The sequence below is a fragment of the Euleptes europaea genome, chromosome 12 (genome assembly GCF_029931775.1).
Source record: "Euleptes europaea isolate rEulEur1 chromosome 12, rEulEur1.hap1, whole genome shotgun sequence".
Taxonomy (NCBI): domain Eukaryota; kingdom Metazoa; phylum Chordata; class Lepidosauria; order Squamata; family Sphaerodactylidae; genus Euleptes; species Euleptes europaea.
Genome location: NC_079323.1, coordinates 64,655,852 through 64,675,925, shown reverse-complemented (window position 1 = coordinate 64,675,925; position 20,074 = coordinate 64,655,852).

The window sequence follows — 20,074 nt, the reverse complement described above, 5'->3', positions numbered from 1 at the left end:
GTGTTCCGGTGCACTAATCCAGATGGGAATACCATAGAATAATTCTGCAATGACTTTGAGAGCAGCAGGAATATATTGATTCCCTCTATTGAAAAAGAAATGAATAATTGCTAATGAACTGAGTTCTGCTGATTTAGCTGCAAACTTATAATACCAGGACCTTAGAATTTACATAATTCCACACCAGACTATTTGCAGTACAGTACTCATGGCATCGATTTAGTAATCTCTTAGACCAACCCTTGAACACGACAATAGTACTGCATCGTCAGCGTAAAGTAACGGGAATATGTAGGAAGCTGAGTTCGGGATGGTGGCCCTGCTTAACTCCTTTGTTGATGATGATTTTAGGAGACAGCTTGCCCAGCGGCGTACACTTGACCTGACAACTTGTATCGGTATACAACCTTCTGATTAGGAGTACTAATCCCTTGTTGATGTTCATGATCACTAGGCTATTTCATAATAGGTGTCTTGGGATGGAATCAAATGCTCCCTTCAAGTCCAAAAAGGCTGAATATAACTTGGTGTTGGTTTTCCTGGAGTACTTATTAACCAGATGTGCAAGTACGATGCAATGGTCTAAAGTGGATTTCCCCTGGCAGAAACCCACTTGTTCAGGGCCTAGAATCTTATATTCTGCCATCCAGGCTAAGAGTTTATTCAAAAGATGTTTGGCATAGAGTTTCCCTACAATCAAGAGGAGACTGGTGGGTCTAAAATTAGCTGGAATTGTATAGTCTCCCTTTTTATGTATAGGCACCAATATCGCTTTGGTCCATGCCTCTGGGATAGTGCCAGTTCTATCCACCCAGGTAAACAATTGAGCCCACCAGTTGGGGTCTGCTTTAAGTACTTCAGGGCCCAGGGCATCCGGGCCAGGGGCTTTCCTCAGTTTAATATGTTGAATTAACTCAATTATTTCTTCCGGGGAAACGCGGCCACTCTGGTGACTTAGCTGGATGGTGGGGGGTAGCAGCTCATTCCCACCTGGTCCATCCTCATGGAATACTTCTGCAAAGTACTGGTACCAATTGCTAGGTGAGATGTTCGACATATTCGGGCCTCTGGGATTAAGTGCCCCAGAAGTTAGGGACCAAAAGGCCCTCAAATTGTTGGAGTTTTTGGCCTGTAAAAGGTTTTCCCGTTGCTTATTGGTGTAGTCCCTTCTCTTATCTCTGATAAGTTGATTCAATGCATTCTTCAAATTGAAATATTCTATTGGTAATGGGGCATTTCTAGAATTCCGATACTGACAGTAGATGTCACAGATGTAAATTTTTAAAGCCCTGCAGTCCTTATCAAACCAGGTATTCGTAGGAATTTTTCTTAATACTGTCTGCCCCTTGTATTGCTGTTTTGCTGACTCACCTATACATGTAATTAAATTTTCATAAGATTTAACAACTTCTCTGGGATCCTTTGAGCAAATTATGGTATTTCTGTACTCAGATAATTTTCCAGTTTTAAATAATTGAAGTATCTGATAAATTACATCTGGGGACCAATGAATTCTTGGAGAATGGCCTCCTATGACAAAAAAGACTGTACACCTTCCACCCCTGCATGAAGGGGACAGTGTGAGGTTGCAGGTGCATAGAGATAGGTACCAGCATCGGTCATAGAAAGCAGGGCTGAACTGCGCTCGTACACCATCAAAACATTGCATGGTAGTGTGTATAGGAGGAACAGGAGGCATTTAAGAAAAGATTGCTCCTCTGTACCCTCAGCTTCTGCTCCTATCCCTGATCACGTTGACTCAGGCCTGACCCCAGATGATACTTTGAATCGGACAGAGGAGGAAGATCATAGCGATTCAGTTATGCTCCCATCACCAGACGATAACTCCCCACCTGAAGGTGTGCGAACAAAGAGTGGATGGCTGGTTCGGTTGCCTGCTAGTTCTAGGTTTAAAAATCATGTTTTGGGTTAGTGGTATTGGCAAACCCCAGCAGCGGGTTTAGTGCTGCCACTCTCTGACCAGAACAGAACAGAACAGAAGCACCTTTATTGGCATAAACATCATAAATTACATAAGGGTCAGTGGTCAAAGGCAAATCTCCTCCTAGTAGCATAATAAAGAAAGTTCGCAACCGAGTCAATAATAATCCTATTCTTTGTTACAATAAGCTTATGGGTTTTACCATAATCCGATTGCCCCTTGAGCAATTGCAAGCTAGACTGTAAATAAATAGTGCGAAGGTTCTTATAGAATTTACAGTGTAGCAAAACATGCTCATTATCCTCAATTTTGTTTATCCCACAAGGATGTTGGCGTATGTTAGAAAGCGTTGCAGCTCTACAGGCGAGTAAGCACAGAAGACTCAGCACGTAGTACAAAAGTGCTCTTTTATTCACAGTGACAGAATGCTCCGCTTGGTCATCAACTCTCCACAACCCACAACCCAATACATATATAACACACCTATATACATATCTGGCATAGTCTCTCAGCCAATCACCTGTTGGCTGCCTTGTCTCCAGGACTATCTAGCTCAGTCCAGTACAAGCCAGTTTTTCTGCTCAGTCATTGAGCTGTCATGTGACACCACCAATCACCTGGCTGTCACATAGATCTTTTACATCTGCTTGCCATCTGCAGTCTCATGTTCCAACACTCCTCCTAGACTGACATAGCAAGCCCCAATTTGCTTCTAAACAGTTCAAACTTTTCAGTAGGCAAACACTTGGTAAAAACGTCAGCAATATTTACATTTGAAGCACAATGTTTCAGAACCATTAAACCATTGTTTACCGCTTCCCTGACATTTTGGTATCTTATTGTGATGTGTTTACTTCTTGTTCTAATACCTTGATATCCAGCCAATTGCTGTGCTGCAGTATTATCACAGTAAACACTTACAGGCATTTCACATTCAAGATTTAGGTCTTTAGCCAGTTGACTCAGCCATTCCAGCTGAATCTCACTGTCGCTTAATGCAGAATATTCTGCCTCACATGTGCTGGTAGCTACATGAGTCTGTTTTAAAGACTTCCACATAACCAGTGCCCCATGTAAAAATAACACATACCCAGTGGTAGACTTTCCTTCTTCTCTCTCTCCCCAACTGGAGTCACTATACACTGTGATTGTTTCCTCTGCATCAGCCTTTAAACACAACCTGGCTGAAGCTGAGCCTTTTAAGTATCGCAGCACCCTTTTTGCTGCATTCCAGTCTTTCATGTATGGACATGCACATTTCTGGCAAAGCAAATGTACTGCCATACAAATGTCTGGTCTTGTCCAACATGACAGATATAACAATGAACCCACCAACGATTGGTATTGATTTTTGTCATGGAATACCTTATCATCCACCTCTTTCACATACCCTGTTGTCATGGGAGTCTCAGTGCTTTTTGCCTCTGTCATTTTAAATTTTTCTAGGAGCTGTTCAATCTTTTTCTCCTGGCACAATTCAAAATATCCTTCTGGGTTCCTGGTAATTTCTACCCCCAGATAATTTTGAATGTCACCAAGATGCTTCATTTTAAACAGTTTTCCAGTTGCCTCCTTAAACCAGTTTAGTTGTTCCTTTGTATGACACAACAAACAAAGATCATCAACATATAAAAATACAACACAGTCAGAGCCCTTTACACATTTGGTAAACATACAAGGATCAGCAACACCTTGCTTAAACCCAAGATTTGCCAATGCTTCACTAATGCATTGGGACCATGCACGTGCACTCTGCTTTAATCCATACAGAGCCTTATGCAATTTTAATACTCCTTGTTTACCCTTGCATTCAAACCCAGGGATCTGCTCCATATATATCTCTTCACTTATTGTTGCATTCAGATATGCAGTGGTGAAGTCAAAATGGTGCACTAACATGTTATCTCTGACAGCTTTACACAATGCAGCTCTTATAGTATCAGCCTTCACAGTGGGAGCAAATAATTCATCAAAGTCTTGCCCTTCAACTTGGGAATAACCCTTAGCCACAAGCCTGGCCTTACGGAGTATCTTCCCTTCTGGACACTGTTTGACTTTGTAAAGCCATCTGCACCCTATGGCTTTTCTCTGAGCTGGCAGTTTTGTTATAGAGAATACCTTATTCTCTTTCAGGGAATCAAACTCAGTTTGCATGGCTTCTAGCCAGGCCTCCTTTTCCCTGCTTTCCAAAGCCATTACCTCCTGAAAACTCTTTGGTTCTTTGACCTGTACATGATTTACATCAGTAGTCTCAAAACCATACCTCTCTGGGGGAATTCCTTTAGTGCTCCTGCTTGACACCCTAGGAATCTGCCTCCCCTCTTCAGCCCTTGGTGATGAAGCCCTCTGAGGAGATCCCTCCTACTTCACCCCATCTGCATCCTGTGAGAGATCTGTCAATGGTAGCCCAATTTCTTTTTGGCTCCTCCTGTCCATGAATTCTGGCCCAGTTATTTCCCTCACAAAAATTCGCAGCTCTGCTGTAGCTGAGAGAATTATGCTCATCAGCAAACCTGTATGATTTCATGCCAGACTGATACCCAAGGAAGGTTAGTTTCTTAGCTCTCGCTCCTCCTTTCCTTCTCTTGGATATTAGCACATCAACCCAGGCTTTTGTACCAAACACTCTGAGGTAACCTAAGCTAGGATCCCTCTGGTACAAAACCCTATAAGGTATGTCTTGTATGGACCTGGTCCAGATCCTGTTGGAAACATAAGCGGCGGCCTTGATTGCCTCTGCCCAGTATGTCATTGGCAACCCTGCATCCTGCAACATGGAATACATTTTTGTTTGTAGCATTCCCCCATGTCGCTCAGCAACACCATTTTCTGCTGGCACCGCCACGTTGGCAACTCTGTGCCTCACACCTTGCACCTGTAACCATTTCTTAAACTCATTTGACATGAATTCTCCCCCAAAATCTGTTTGGAGAGAATCCAAGGTACATTTAAGCTGTTTCTGTACTCTTTTGGCCCAATACTTAAATGTTTCAAACACCTGTGACTTCTTTTTCAAAGGATACACCCAGGAGAATCTGGTGCAATCATCCACCAGAATCAACGCGTAATGGTTACCTGAGTGACTCTCCCTGTAGGGGCCTATGACATCTGCATGCACTACCTTTAGTGCAGTGTCTGAGAGTCTCTCACTATGCTTAGCCACTGGGTAAGCCTTAGATTTGGAACTTTTGCATACCTCACAATCCAGGTAGTTCCCACACTCTTTAACTTTTTCCTTCCCCAGTAAGGCTAGCGTTTTCTTTATGGTCTCATAATTTGCATGAGCCAACCTTCTATGTAGCAGATGTATGCAATTGTCATGGGGGCTCTTATTAGTTATCATTTTTGCCTCCACATGCCTATTTTCTACCACATACACATTATTACACATTTTCCCTGTAAGAAGCACTTTCCCACCTTTGGATATCTTACAAGCCTTGTCTGTAAATGTTACAGTATATCCAGCCCTGTCAAGGGCACTTACACTTAACAGATTGTTCTCTAGTTCAGGGACACATAGCACCTTTTTAAATGTATAGTTCAAAGCTGGGAACCACACACTCCCCTCACGTGTCACCTCAGAATTCCTTCCATCAGCAAGGCTTACATGCGGCAAACTTGAGTCCCGTGTGTCTTTTAAAAGTTCCTGATGCCGGCAAATGGTCTGTGACGCACCAGAGTCTAAAATCCAGACACCGGCTGTGTCACTGTGCTCAGTCAGCACCAATGATGCCTTCTGACCGCTCACAAACTCACGTGACGACTGGTCCCTTCGGCTTTTCTTCCTTGCTTCTGGGCAGTCGCGCTTTAAGTGATTTGTTGCCTTGCAGATGTAGCAACGTCTGACCCTCAGAGCCACGTGCTGCTGTAAATCACCCGGCTTTCTCTGCTCCGCATTCCTCTCTCCGCCGGCAAACCTCCGCGTCTCCCGGCTTGGCAGGTTTCCCTCCGGCTTGGCAGGCTTCTCAGGATTTGTTGCAAGCAATCTCTTCTCATGGCCCAAAATTCTTCCAACAACATATTGTAGAGTCAGTTTATCAATTTCAACCGACTCCAGAGCAGTAACTAACATATTATACTGCTCAGACAGAGAGCTCAGGAGTATATAAACTTTATCATCCTCCTGTAGAGTCTTCCCCCTCTGCTCCAGCATTTGGAAACATTCAGTCAGTTCATTTATATGGTTTCTCACAGGAACTGACGGCAAAAGAAAAGTTCTGTACAAACGTCTCGATATGGCTATCAAAGAGCCAGCTGTTTTTTGTACGTAGACCTGAGATAATGAGTTCCAGGCTGCTTTCGCTTTTAAAGCTCCCGTCACATGGACAAGCTGGTCGTCAGCCACGCTCAGCACTATAATTGCCAGTGCTTTCTCATCTTTCACCACGTCCTGCGGCGTCTCAGGATCCGGGGGGTTGGAGACATAAATCCACAGTGCCTCTCTTTTAAGGTAGTGTTGCATACGTAACGCCCACACATTGTAGTTGGTAGAAGTGAGCTTCTCCACAAGCAAGGACATTGCAGCTTGAGCCATAATTTCTCCCGCTCCCTGCTGCTCCTGCTCCGTGTCGCTCTCCTCCTCCGCCTCAGACGCACTGCTGCTGACAGACCTGCTGGGCACCTCTTCTGCTCCGTCTGACTCAACCTCAGACATCCACTCGCCTTCTGCTCACTACAGCCCTTGTTCCACAGATAGTACCTCTGCTCAGAACCTCCAGGATGTAGCGCAGTTGAGCTGTTCTGGGCCCATAGCCCTGTTGGCGTATGTTAGAAAGCGTTGCAGCTCTACAGGCGAGTAAGCACAGAAGACTCAGCACGTAGTACAAAAGTGCTCTTTTATTCACAGTGACAGAATGCTCCGCTTGGTCATCAACTCTCCACAACCCACAACCCAATACATATATAACACACCTATATACATATCTGGCATAGTCTCTCAGCCAATCACCTGTTGGCTGCCTTGTCTCCAGGACTATCTAGCTCAGTCCAGTGCAAGCCAGTTTTTCTGCTCAGTCATTGAGCTGTCATGTGACACCACCAATCACCTGGCTGTCACATAGATCTTTTACATCTGCTTGCCATCTGCAGTCTCATGTTCCAACAAAGGACACAATCACTCTCTGACTATATTTAGCAGCATTTGGACTACATCGCCCACATCAAAGTGAAGAAGAGGGATGTGGTATATTTACTGTGATATAGGTGTATAATGGTACAGTCTGCTCCTCTCCCATTATCTATAGGAATTAGTTAGGTCCCGCAGGGCGGAGCTCTTGTTACCAGTTTCTAGTTTTAGTTGATGTTGCTGTGAGCTGTAGCAGGGGCCTGTTGGAGTGGTTGCTACACAAGTAAAAGCTGTTGGATGGACCCAAAAGTGCGTACTCTTGCCTGATGCTGTATACCTTAAAAGGGGATCATTACAGAAGCTAGGGGTACGGGACCTCGTGGCAGGTAATTCCTAAAATGACAGTTGGAGGTGGCACAGAGCGAGAAAAAGAAACTCCTCCTCTGCCTTCCCTCCTGGTTTTAATACCTGCACTCTAAAGGAAATCTTATTTCTTAACAATGCTGGTTCCCATTTTTTAGTTGTCATTGAGCACCTACAGTGTTTTTCCATTTGCTGTGGCTTAATTACTGCATGCTATTTTCCAGAGACACCTGAGCAGAGCGCAATGTTTCTGTCTAGCTATCTTATTTGCATCTGCTTGTTGATGCTGAGGGATGGCATTCTGTGTGGGCAAGTTCCCATCTTACCAACCTGGCATATTAATGCAGAGTCAGACCGAAATGGAGTGAGTAAAGCAGACAGGAAAAAATGTGCCAAGCACCAGAGGTTACAAGGCATTTATCTAATAACGTGTAGCTACTCCAGAGTTTTAAAAAACAGTGGTAACAACAAAGGTTCAAATAACATGCAAAACATGTATTACAGTATACAAATAATGAGCAAACGCAAAAAGGAAGTTGATAATATAACACAAAACCACAACAGTATGAGCAAAAGCAAAAACAAAAGTGTGGATAATACAACACAGAACCACAACAGTGACAAAGGTTCCAGTATAGAATTAGACCCAGAAACCCCCTGGCGGGGGTCGTGCAGGTTTATGAACTTAGGTAACATGTAAATAATTGGCACCCTAGAATGCTCATTAATCAAAAAGGAAGAACAAGGTTTGTCAATATATCCCAAAGCTAAACCCTCATAGACAGTAACTTTAATTACTGAAAGAATGTGCTTAGTAGGGTCATTTTGTATAGGTTTATAGAAGGTCTCATCTGAAAGTTGTCTCTTAACTTCCTGTATATAAGCCCTAGTGTCCTGCATATTATTGTGTAGCTGCATTAAAAAAAACAAAAAACCTTTCTTCTTTAAATAAAAAGTGTAGAGAGGCAAATCTGAGAACTGAAATCATAGAAAGGAGAAAACATTAATGGCCTCTTCATGCTGTAGTGACACTCAGAGTGATTTTAATGTGCTTCACATACAATACTATGATTGCAATTAACATATCTAAATCTGCCAAGGACATTAATGAGAGACACTTGAATGCAGCCAATTAACTGTTAACTTGTCCTTCATAATTCCTCTTCACTTGGGCAATTTAACGAAGTTTAATATGCTCATTAAGGAAATTGTCAATCCTGTTTCTGTTCAGAAATTTGAGCGCTGATGTGTCAAAGCACTCGGGTGAATAAAAAAAAGCCCCCAAATTATTAAATATTGAAAACAATTAATTCTCAGGCATAGATGATACATATGGGCTCCAAGTTTTAAGAGCAAAAACAATAAATTTAACTACAGAGAATGTGATTCCCTTATCACTACCAGCCAAGAGAAATAAAAGATGAAAATCATGCAAGCAGACAGGAAAGTTGGCAATAAGAGGTGTTATAAAGCAAGTGGAATATAAACCACAACTAAAGAAAAAATGAGTAAATGATTCAATGTCTGCTCTTCCACATGGACAAAATCACTGGGCTAGAGGGACTCCAGCAGAACAGCCACAGTTTCTGTCCAAGTTGTGCATTTACCCGGGGTTAAAAAGAAAAGCTGACGATGTACTGGGACTGTAAAAAAGTTAAAATACGGTTGCTGAACAGGAAATAAAGGGGCTGAAAAGCCCCACCGAAGTGCAGAACATACTCTTTTGGCATCCTGGTTGGTACTATCCTGATCATACTTCCTTAGCAATTCAATGTAAACCAAGTATCCAAAAAGGCCAGACAAAAATTGAGACCTGCAGGAAATGAGGCCTTTTGTAACATCATTCCTACAGCTACCTTTTAATTAAAAGCTATTCATTGCTTCTGAAGGTCAGTCACAAAAGGTTATCACAGTTCAGTGATTGGACAAATGGCTGTTGTGGTCTGGTGAAGTGGAAAAGCTGCTTGCAGAATTCTGAACTTGTCCCCTGCCTGTAGTGAAATGTCATCTTCATTAAGGGGTTGGAACAGGGGAGGAGCAACTAAAAGGAAACCGGACGTTAGAAGGAGACCGATGAAGAAAGAGAAGCAGGCACTAGGGAGGAACTGTTGACCTTTTCTTTATGTTATAGAAGTTCAATATATACTTTGTTGTACCAATACCTGAAGTTCCTGGCATTAATAAGACACTGCCCAACTAGGCTTATGACAGTATTACATTCGAGGAAATTGCCAGAAGACTTCAGGAAGTAATTGATGATGCTTTGAAGGAATGTAGGCCCAACCACCTCCACGAACTCTTAACAACTAACATCAAAGTACAAAGATCCTCTTCTTGAGCAAGTTGCTAAAGTTAGTGGTAGCCATGAAGCTCCAGGCATCCCTCCATTATCAATTAATAGACTATTTCAATACTGACTTGGTTTTGGATCCAAAATGGTTTTGTCTGCCCTGATTAATGATCTTCTTGATAGATGTTGCAGTTTTGAAGATAAACCATGAGTCCAGGCTGAAGATTCTTTCAAAAAGTAAAACCTTTACTTAACTTTCAGACACAAAGAACAGATAACTACATTGGTACAGTGCAGACCTCTCTTGGTCTTCAGCAGACTGAGCAAGCATCAAAGAAAGGAACAAGCAAAACAGAACCCAGAAAAAGAAATGTCTAGGCCCCAATTAGTTACTAGGCAACATCACCCCCATCTATTGAATAACTCTGCAAGTAAATTAACCTAATTACCCCTCCACTTCTGCAGTATGATCCATTGCTATTGTTACCCTGACACTTCTTCAGGAGAGAGACAACTGGTGTGCAATCCCATTAATTTTCCTAGACCTCTTGGAAGCTTTCAGTCCCATCAACCACAGTATACACCAGGTGGTTTTGTTCCTAACTGGTTGAGGAAGGTGATGCCGGGAGATAGTTGCTCAACCTTTTTGTATTAATGGGTTCCTTCAGGCTTTGCGCTATTTAACAGCTACAAGAAACCACTGTGATATGTTGTCCGAACATTTGGAGTGAAATTCTAATTGTCCTTTTCAGCCAGTTCAGGTGAGGTGATAGATGTCCTGAACAGAGGTGGTAGTGGACTGGAGGGAGGCTCATTTAAGAAATATTATCTAAAATTCAGAGAAAATACTGTTGGTTGAGAAAATACCTAACCAGGGATTGATATATCAGACAGTCCTAGATAGAATTTCATTCCTCCTAGATAGGGTAGGTTTGAAGTTTAGAGGTGGTATTCGATCTATGTCTGCAGATGGTGATTCAGGACTTTTCTGTGGCATGTAATACTTTCAAGCCAGCCTTGTTCAGTGAACCAGTGGCATCCCTTCCCAGAAAATCGTTCTTTGATCACCTCAAAATGAGGCTACTGCAATGAACTGTCCATATGGCTGCTTCTGAAGACTGCTTGGAAGCTTCAGCTGGCCCCAAATGCAACAATGGGGCTGTCGAATAGAACTGGTTACTAGGAACAGAGCTAAAAGATTTCCACTGACTTCCAATTTGTTTCTAGAACTGTGGTAGAACAGCCCTGCTCTGACCTGCAGGCCGTATTCCACCATGCCCTCAAAGGATCAGCCAGGATCGAACGCACGAACGCTCTTCCAGGATCGTCCGTGCGTTCGATCCTGGCTGAATCCTGGCTGGAACAGGGAAGAAAGGAGGCTAAAGCGACCGTGCGTTTTCGCCCTTCGACTCCGGCAAGAAGAGGAATGGGAAAAGCCGAGTTCGTTTAAGATTGAAACGGGGTTGAGCCGAAAAGGAATGAGGTCACGTGCATTTTCAAAAACTTGATCCTGGCTGAAACAGGGAATGAAGGAGGCTAAACCGACCGTGCGTAACTGACCCTAGAGAGGCTTTTATCTCTCTGTTCAACCAGTGCCACCACCTGGCCTTTGGAGGAATTGCCAGTGGGAGGGCCAGGACTCCCAGGTTCCCTTCCAAGTTCCGAGGCCTTGCCCCTGTGTGCCCCACTATCCAGCATCTGGTTATCATGGGGACAGCTTACTGCCTTGTGCACCACTGGGGAAGTAGCCACTTGCCAACTGACTGCCCCTCCCCTTCCTCCTGGTGCTCCTTTTAAAATAGCGTGTCCAAGACGGTGGAGGCCTATGTGGTACAGAGAATTACTATGTGGTACTGTGTACTATGTGGTACAGAGAATTACCAGTATCAAAAGTTATAAAATATTTATAAATGTTCACAAGCACAGCACCAGTTTGAGCAAGAAACTTGCCTCCTTTCAGCCTTCAGAAGAGGAGGACACTGCAGAGTCAAGGCTTCTCTTGAAATGTGGTACAGGCAATTTTCTAGGTTTGCCAAGAAGTTGAGACAGCCTTGATAATCCACCTTGAGTCTCAGTGAGAAAAGTAGGCTGTTCATGGGCCTAATCCATTGAGAGGCATTACACATGCAGCTCTGGATGTGGGTGTTGCTTCCCAAAGACATACCTTTTTTGCAGCTCTGTAAACCTTATTTATGTCCAAATTGCTTTTGCTGGATCAGAACATCTATGTTCAAATCCTTCAATGTGAGCTGGACTCACAGACTAGTGACTTACCACTCCAGTCAGCAAAGTTTGGTGTCTTCTTGCAACTTCATAGCTCGTTTGGGGAGTGGAGTGTGACTTTTTACAAGTGAAAACTACCGTATTATGTTTCTACTTTCCCAATAAACCAATCTTCAGGAAAGCTGTTACCATTTGTCAGTGTCCTAAGAAACCAATATTGAAGTTGTTATATTGGAGAGAAGACCGCCCCCTCCCCACATTCAAAGAATTGAGGGGAGGGGCGCATTTTGTCTGCGGGCGCGAAAGGAGAGCCAGTCCTCTTGCATCTTTGCCTGACGTGGGGAAGAGGGCGGGCCTGGGGGAAAGGGCTTAAGAGCGCCGGGGTGGAAATTTCCTCCCTCTTTTGGAAGCGGACGGAGCAGACAGTCAGTCGGAGGAACAGAGGAACTCACACCCGGACACGTGGCTAAGTATCCGAGCGAGGGAGAAAGGCGGGGGGGGGGGGGCATCCGCGTAGTACAGTCCTCCCAAGGGGGTGGCAAGCATCTGCTTGTGCACGGAGGGTATCAGCAGCTCCCGCTGTCCGCACGCTGCTTCGCTCCTTTTGTTTCCTCTGCTTTTAAGGGTCATATCCTTTGTCCTGTTTAGGAAGCCGGGTTGCGGACGGGCTGCCCGGCAACAGGGTCCTACTGCCCCCATTGTTAAGGGGCTGGTGGCTTAGCTTTTGTTTCTCACTCACGCACGTTTTAGAACAGAAACTTTTGTCGGCTGCAGCATCTGCCTCCTGCTTCGCGCACGTTTTTGAATCGGAAGCCCCTGCATTCCTTCTCTGACCCCTCAACCTCTGGCCTTACCAGCCATGGGATCAAGGAAAGGCACACAGCCCTCACAGGCCATAAGGTCTAAAAGGGCACGTAAGCCTACGCTGAAAGTGCTGGAGGGGCAGGCTGCTGGCCACGTGGCCCGGCACATCCAAGCCAGAAGCACGACCGCCCGGAAAGGGAAGCGGGGCGGTGCTTTTCAAGGAGTGAGTGGGGTGCAAGGAATCGTGGGGCAAGGGAGGCCGCCTGCTCGGGGTGGGGCCTCACCAAAGGGGGCTCATGATTTAGAATCCATTTACCAGATTGTGTCCGTGATTGCAGGACGTATGGATGACATTGCAGGGCGTATGGATACGCTGGAGCAGGGGAATGCCAGTGAACCCAGGGAGGGCAGTGAGTCTGCCCCTGCACCAACAGGGGAGAGCTGCTCTCCACCCAGGCTCCCGGAATCAGGTGAGTTCCCAGTGCACACACAGTCACGGGCCACAACATCTACTGGGGAGTCTTTAGTTAATGAGCAGGCAATGGACTTGCCACCCCCTTACCAGTCAAATGAAGCACTGCCTGCCTTGGGGCCCACACAGTTCTCTGGGCGGGGGCGGCAGCCTTCTCGCCAGCCTGCTGCCACTGCCCAGGATCCAATGTCTGTGGTCAATCAGGTTTGGCAAGGACAGCAGGCCACTTGCCCCCGGGGGACGCTGGACGGGGGAGCCACAGGGCCCGCTACAGTGGCTGGGCAGCCTACTGCTGCAGCTACACTTGGCCAGGGCCCTCAACCTCAGTTGATGGCACATGGGGAGATGGGGCTTCCTTTGGGATCCCACCTTCCCCAGGCCCTCACAGACAAAATACTTAGAGGGGAATATGTGGATATGTTTTCACTCCTGAATGGGGATGAGGAGCCAAAAGGGAGAGACAAGGAAGGGCATAGAGATGACGATAAGTGGCGGAGGAGGAAAGTGGACCGCACTTGGCCCAACTGGCTGGTAGGTTACCTTATCTATCAGGGGGTGATTGTGCGTGAACAGCCATCCAGGGCCTTGGCCTTGGTCAAGTATCTGGACATCATTAATCGTGCTTATAGCGAGTTCACGGGCCAGGCTTGGCTCCAGTACGATGAGAATTTCAGACTGCGAGCGGCTCGTAATCCGGCACTTGCTTGGGATGTCCCGCAGGGTGAATTGTGGATGCAGTGCATGATGCCTGCAAGGGCTGTGCAGGGTGAGAGGTCCCACAGCGGACACCTCATCGATCGCGCTCCAAGCTCTAGGCCCCCTGGGGGCCAGGCGGTTCAACCCCGCTTGCTCTGCTGGGATTTCAGTTCCACCGGCCGCTGTGATCATCGCCCCTGCAGATACAGACATGAATGCCCCATCTGTAGGGAACCCCACCCCGTCACTTCCTGCCCCAAGGGCCGACCCAATAGGCGGGGTCGAGGGGACCGGGGCTGGGGTCAGAAAGGAGGTGGGGGAACTGCCACAGGTGCTGCTCCAAAAGGCGCCCAGTCCAATTAAAGTTCTCGAACTCCGGCGCCTTTTAGCTGCCTACCCGAGGGACTTAGACGCACGGTATTTGCTGGATGGTTTTACATATGGTTTTCGGATCCCAGCGGTGGGCCCTAGGGCTCATAGCATGGCCAGGAACCTGAAGTCATTAACTGGGATGGAGGGTATAGTTAAAACGAAAATTGATAAGGAAGTCAAGGAAGGCAGAGTAGCAGGCCCGTTCAGTGACTTGCCCCTAAAAAACCTGCGTATTTCACCACTGGGTATAGTCCCAAAGAAGGCTCCTGGGAAGTTTAGGCTGATACATCATCTATCATTCCCAAAGGGCGGATCGGTGAATGATGCCATTCCCCAGGAGCTTTGTTCGGTCAAATATTCATCCTTTGATAATGCAGTGCGTTTGATACGCAATTTTGGAGAGGGTGCACTGTTGGGGAAGTGCGACATTAAGTCTGCATTCCGCCTCCTCCCCGTCCATCCACTTGACTTCGATCTCCTAGGTTTCTCATTTCAAGGCAAATTCTATTTTGACAAGGCATTGCCTATGGGCTGTTCCATATCATGCGCAGCATTTGAGAAATTCAGCTCCATGCTGGAGTGGGCAGTTAGGGTGCTTTCTGGTCTATCAGGTGTAACACATTATCTAGATGACTTCCTTTTTGCCGGCCCCCCCGATTCGCAGAAGTGTTTGGAGCTCATGCAGCGATTTCATACATTGTGCCAGGGGCTGGGAGTGCCCCTGGCCCACGAAAAGACTGAGGGCCCATCCACCAAACTGACCTATCTAGGTATCGAACTGGATACCGTGGGCCAGCTTTCGAGGCTGCCAGTCCAAAAGCTTGCTGAGCTACGGGGCCTCGTGCTTAAGGCTAAGCGGGCAAGGAAAGTCACGCTGCATGAGCTCCAATCCTTGGTGGGACATTTGAATTTTGCATGCAGGGTAGTCACGCCGGGGCGTGCCTTTTTGCGTCGCCTCTGCCGGGCCATGGCCGGCGTGCGGGCCGCCCACCATAGGATACGGGTCACTTCTGCCATGCGGCAGGACCTTTGCATGTGGGCCCATTTTCTGGAAAGTTACAATGGGGTATCTTTCTGGAGGGAAGACCTTTTGCTCGAGGCAGAACTTCAGGTGCACTCTGATGCAGCGGGGGCCCATGGGTTTGGCGTTTACTTCCGGGGCAGGTGGTGTGCCGAGCGGTGGCCAGCAGAATGGAAGGCCAGTGACATAATACGGGACCTCACTTTCCTAGAATTTTTCCCAATGGTTGTGGCAGTTCACATCTGGCCGGAGGCTCTAGCCAATCATTCAGTGCATTTCTGGTGTGACAATCAGGCTGTGGTCCACATCGTTAACACACTGTCCTCCCGCTCCCCTAGAGTCATGTCTTTGGTGCGGGCTTTTGTACTACAGTGCCTCAAATATAACATCCTCTTTTCAGCTCGCCATGTTCCTGGAATAACAAATAATTGCGCTGATGCACTATCCCGTTTTCAGATAGAGCGCTTCAGGAGCCTGGCCCCTCTAGCCCAGGAATCACCAGAGGAGATGCCCGTGGCACTGTGGAGTCTTGGAGGGGTGAGGCCTGGCGTGCCATAAACAACTCTTTGGCTCCGCGTACTCGGAATGGCTATGCCAGGAGTTTCCGGGCTTTTGAGGAGTTTAGGGGGAAGGAGCAGCTACAGCTGGCTTGGCCTATACCGGTGGACCACCTCATGCAGTACTGCGTCCAGCTGCACGACACAGGGTACACGGTTTCCACTATATCTGGCCGCCTGTCAGCTTTGGCATTCTACGCAAAGGCAGCCGGGAAGGCAGACACGACATGCGACTTTAGGGTGCGGAGGATGCTAGAGGGGTGGGCCAGAGAAAAGCCAAGGAAGCCAGATGCCAGGGCCCCTGTGTCCCCTGAGTTGCTAGCAGGCCTGTCGCTGGGCCTAGAAGCGCACTGCGCCTCAGCTTTCGAGGTCAAACTGTATCGTGCAACTGCCCTCCTGGCCTTCTTTGGGGCCCTGCGGATTAGTGAAATGTTAGTGCGGTCCAAGTGGGATCGATCAGGCAGGGCACTGCATATGCGGGATGTTTCCGTAACGGCCACGGGTTTGGCGGTCACGCTCCGAGCATCTAAGACTGATCAGAAGGGTAAGGGAGTGGTATTTCAATTGTACCCCTGTGCATCAGTGGCCATTTGCCCCGTGCAAGCCGTGCAGAGCTATGTTGCAACACGGGGACAGGGATCTGGGCCTTTTTTCCAGCATGCCGATGGCAAGCCACTTACTAGGTACCAGCTCTGGGCGGTGGTGAAGAGAGTTTTAGCCAGCCTGGGAGCCCCCCCTCACCTTTTTGGTACTCACTCATTTCGCATTGGGGCTGCCTCCACAGCGGCCACTCTGGGACATGGGGATGAAATGGTTAAGGCAGTTGGCAGGTGGCGATCAGCAGCCTTCAGGTCTTATGTCAGGCCTTTGGTCGCGGTGGCACAGCTACAAGGAGTGGGTCCGGGGCAGGGATCCTCTTTGCCGGCACACTGACATTTTGTCTTTACAGGCTGCCAGCGCAGGAGGAGGCGGGTGCTCATCTGTGGCCACAGCATTATCTTTTGGGCTAGCCGCAGGGCAGCCACAGGGGGTTTCGGCACGCAGCTGGGTTTAAGCGAAACGATGCTGATTGCATGGCTGGGCAGAAGGGGCATGCAGTGGGAACAGTTACTGCCAACCCTCCACGATCACCTGAAGGCGTCTCACCCACCTCAAGTAATCGTCATCCACTTGGGCGAGAATGACATGGGAAAGCGGCCTGGAAAGTCTATTGTTTTGCAAGCCCTGGCGGATTTTGAGCACCTGAGGGCCCTGGTGCCCGGCGTACGGTTGGTTTGGTCAGACATGCTCCAGAGACGGGTCTGGAAGGGCGCATTGGCCCCAGGGCACCTGGAAAGGGCTCGGGCAAAGGTGAATGGTGAAATACGGCGTGCAGTAGTCTCGGGGGATGGCTTGCATATTGCGCATCCGGAAATCAAGCATTGCTTTCCACACCTATACAGACCTGATGGGGTCCATCTTTCAGATGCAGGCTATGACATCTTCTTGAGGGATCTGCAGCGGGGCCTCCTGGCAGCCTAGAGGGCAAGTGGGGGCTGGGGGCGGACAAAGCATTGGGCTGATCCGCCCCCGTGGCGGGAGCAGTGCGGGAGAAAGGTGGCTTCATGGTTCATTTTACAACTCCGGTGAGCACCCTGAGGCATCACTTGGGAAGATGAAGGAGTAACCCTCAAACCAGGACTGGGGCCTCGGTGCCTGGCAGGGAACTGGGACAGGAACTCCTTGAGGGGTGCCGCTATCCTTTACCTATAGACCTCACGGCTAGGGTGGATTGGACGCGGCACACCTCCCTCGAGCACTAAAAAGGCTTGGCAAGGAAGAGCGGGAGCCGTACCACATGTGACGGCTCGGAGCTCAGAGCCAGGGTGGGTCTCGCCCTTAGAGCGGGGATGCAAAAGCAAGAGGAGGCCTGACTCTTCAGCATCCCCACAATGGCCCGCACTGCAGTCAGTTATTGGGGATATTTTGGTTTTGTGCGCTGCAGATCCCTATTGAATGATGAAATAAAGTTGGCCCTTTTATTATCCCAGCTCTGGTGTCGGCTCACATTATTTACGCATCCGCGGACAAGACCGCCCCCTCCCCACATTCAAAGAATTGAGGGGAGGGGCGCATTTTGTCTGCGGGCGCGAAAGGAGAGCCAGTCCTCTTGCATCTTTGCCTGACGTGGGGAAGAGGGCGGGCCTGGGGGAAAGGGCTTAAGAGCGCCGGGGTGGAAATTTCCTCCCTCTTTTGGAAGCGGACGGAGCAGACATCCCACCCTCCCTCTCCGTGTTTCAGAGTAGGCGTAAGCTGGTCGCCCGTCTGGGGGCCGGGTAGGAATTTTTTACCCCCCAGGCACCATTGGCAACTAGCCAAAGGGGTTTTTTCGCCTACCCTGCTCTGAAAGTGGTAGGTAGCATGCGGGAGCAGTGCGGGAGAAAGGTGGCTTCATGGTTCATTTTACAACTCCGGTGAGCACCCTGAGGCATCACTTGGGAAGATGAAGGAGTAACCCTCAAACCAGGACTGGGGCCTCGGTGCCTGGCAGGGAACTGGGACAGGAACTCCTTGAGGGGTGCCGCTATCCTTTACCTATAGACCTCGCGGCTAGGGTGGATTGGACGCGGCACACCTCCCTCGAGCACTAAAAAGGCTTGGCAAGGAAGAGCGGGAGCCGTACCACATGTGACGGCTCGGAGCTCAGAGCCAGGGTGGGTCTCGCCCTTAGAGCGGGGATGCAAAAGCAAGAGGAGGCCTGACTCTTCAGCATCCCCACAATGGCCCGCACTGCAGTCAGTTATTGGGGATATTTTGGTTTTGTGCGCTGCAGATCCCTATTGAATGATGAAATAAAGTTGGCCCTTTTATTATCCCAGCTCTGGTGTCGGCTCACATTATTTACGCATCCGCGGACAAGAAGAAGAAGAGCTGGTTCTTCACTTAAGGAAGAATCAAACCAGCTTGCAATCACCTTCCCTTCCTCTCCCCACAACAGATACCCTGTGAGGTAGGTGAGGCTGAGAGAGTTATAATACAGCTGTGACTAGCCCAAGGTCACCCAGCTGGCTTCGTGTGGAGTGGAGAAACCAACCTGGTTCACCAGTTTAGCCACCACTGCTCTTAACCACTACACCATGCTGGCTCTCACACCACGCTGGCTCTGTTCTGATAGTAGCATCTTACACAGATGTAAAAGACATGGTACCCAAAGGGTTGCTGTATGTTTGTACACATGCATGCTTCCTTGTTGGAAAATAACAGACACATTTTGTCACCTAAAGTATATAATATAATGACCATGATCCAAAGAAAAATGTGTGAATTCTAACTGCGTAACCCCACTACCAAAAGCAGATTCAACTGAGATGCAGCACAGTAGAAAGAGTTCGCAAATGCTAGGAGTTGACAAATGCTAGGAATACAGTAACATTGAAAATGATTTTTTTTATTCTACTATTGCTTATTCTATTTCCATGTGAAAAATAAATTACAATTGTTTAGAAGACTTAATAGCAAAGTGGCAAAGCTACAGATATCTGTTGGCAGCTCCCTTCCTCCCAAGGGCAATGCTCAGTAGGTCGTCAGGCAGTGACAGAGAGTGTGTGAAGCAGGAGATATTTCCTAGGATGGATCTATATCATGTGTGAATATCAGAACAGCCGGAACAACATTAGTGATGAACAGGAATGGATGAAAATGGGATATAGCTGTCATCCTCCAAAATATGTCACCGAGCTATCACTAACGGAAAAATTAACATACACAGACAAATACAGGAGTGAATAAAAGATTGCAATTCCAAAAACATCTTGTCACAGTTACAAGTGAGGAGATTATTAATCAGTGCTAGAGCACCAAGCATTAGTCACCGAGGTCCTTTGGAAAGGGAAGCCTGAGTTGAGCAAGATAGTTCCTGTTTTGTGTGGAAGAAAGTCTGGCTGCCCACCTACACATTTCTTTTTCAAACAGAACTTTACAGCTTGCCGGCATATGGCTTGGGTACATGTGGCCTTCAAACATGAGCTCTCCTAGCACAGCGCCTTCCTTGTGTACTACTTTGTATTTATAGCTCCACCTAAAGAACAGGGTAAGACAACCCTCTGTGGAAATTTCTGCATGTTTTTGAGTTAAAATTTGCCTTCAAAGATTGGTACACAGCGTGGTGTGTTTCTTACACTGGTGTCAGATCATCAGATCCAAGGGCTCTTGCTCTTTCTACAAACCCTGTGGTTTTATTCTGTCTTTGGTTTCAGTGGAATTCCATCATAAGAGCATTGCCGACCTACT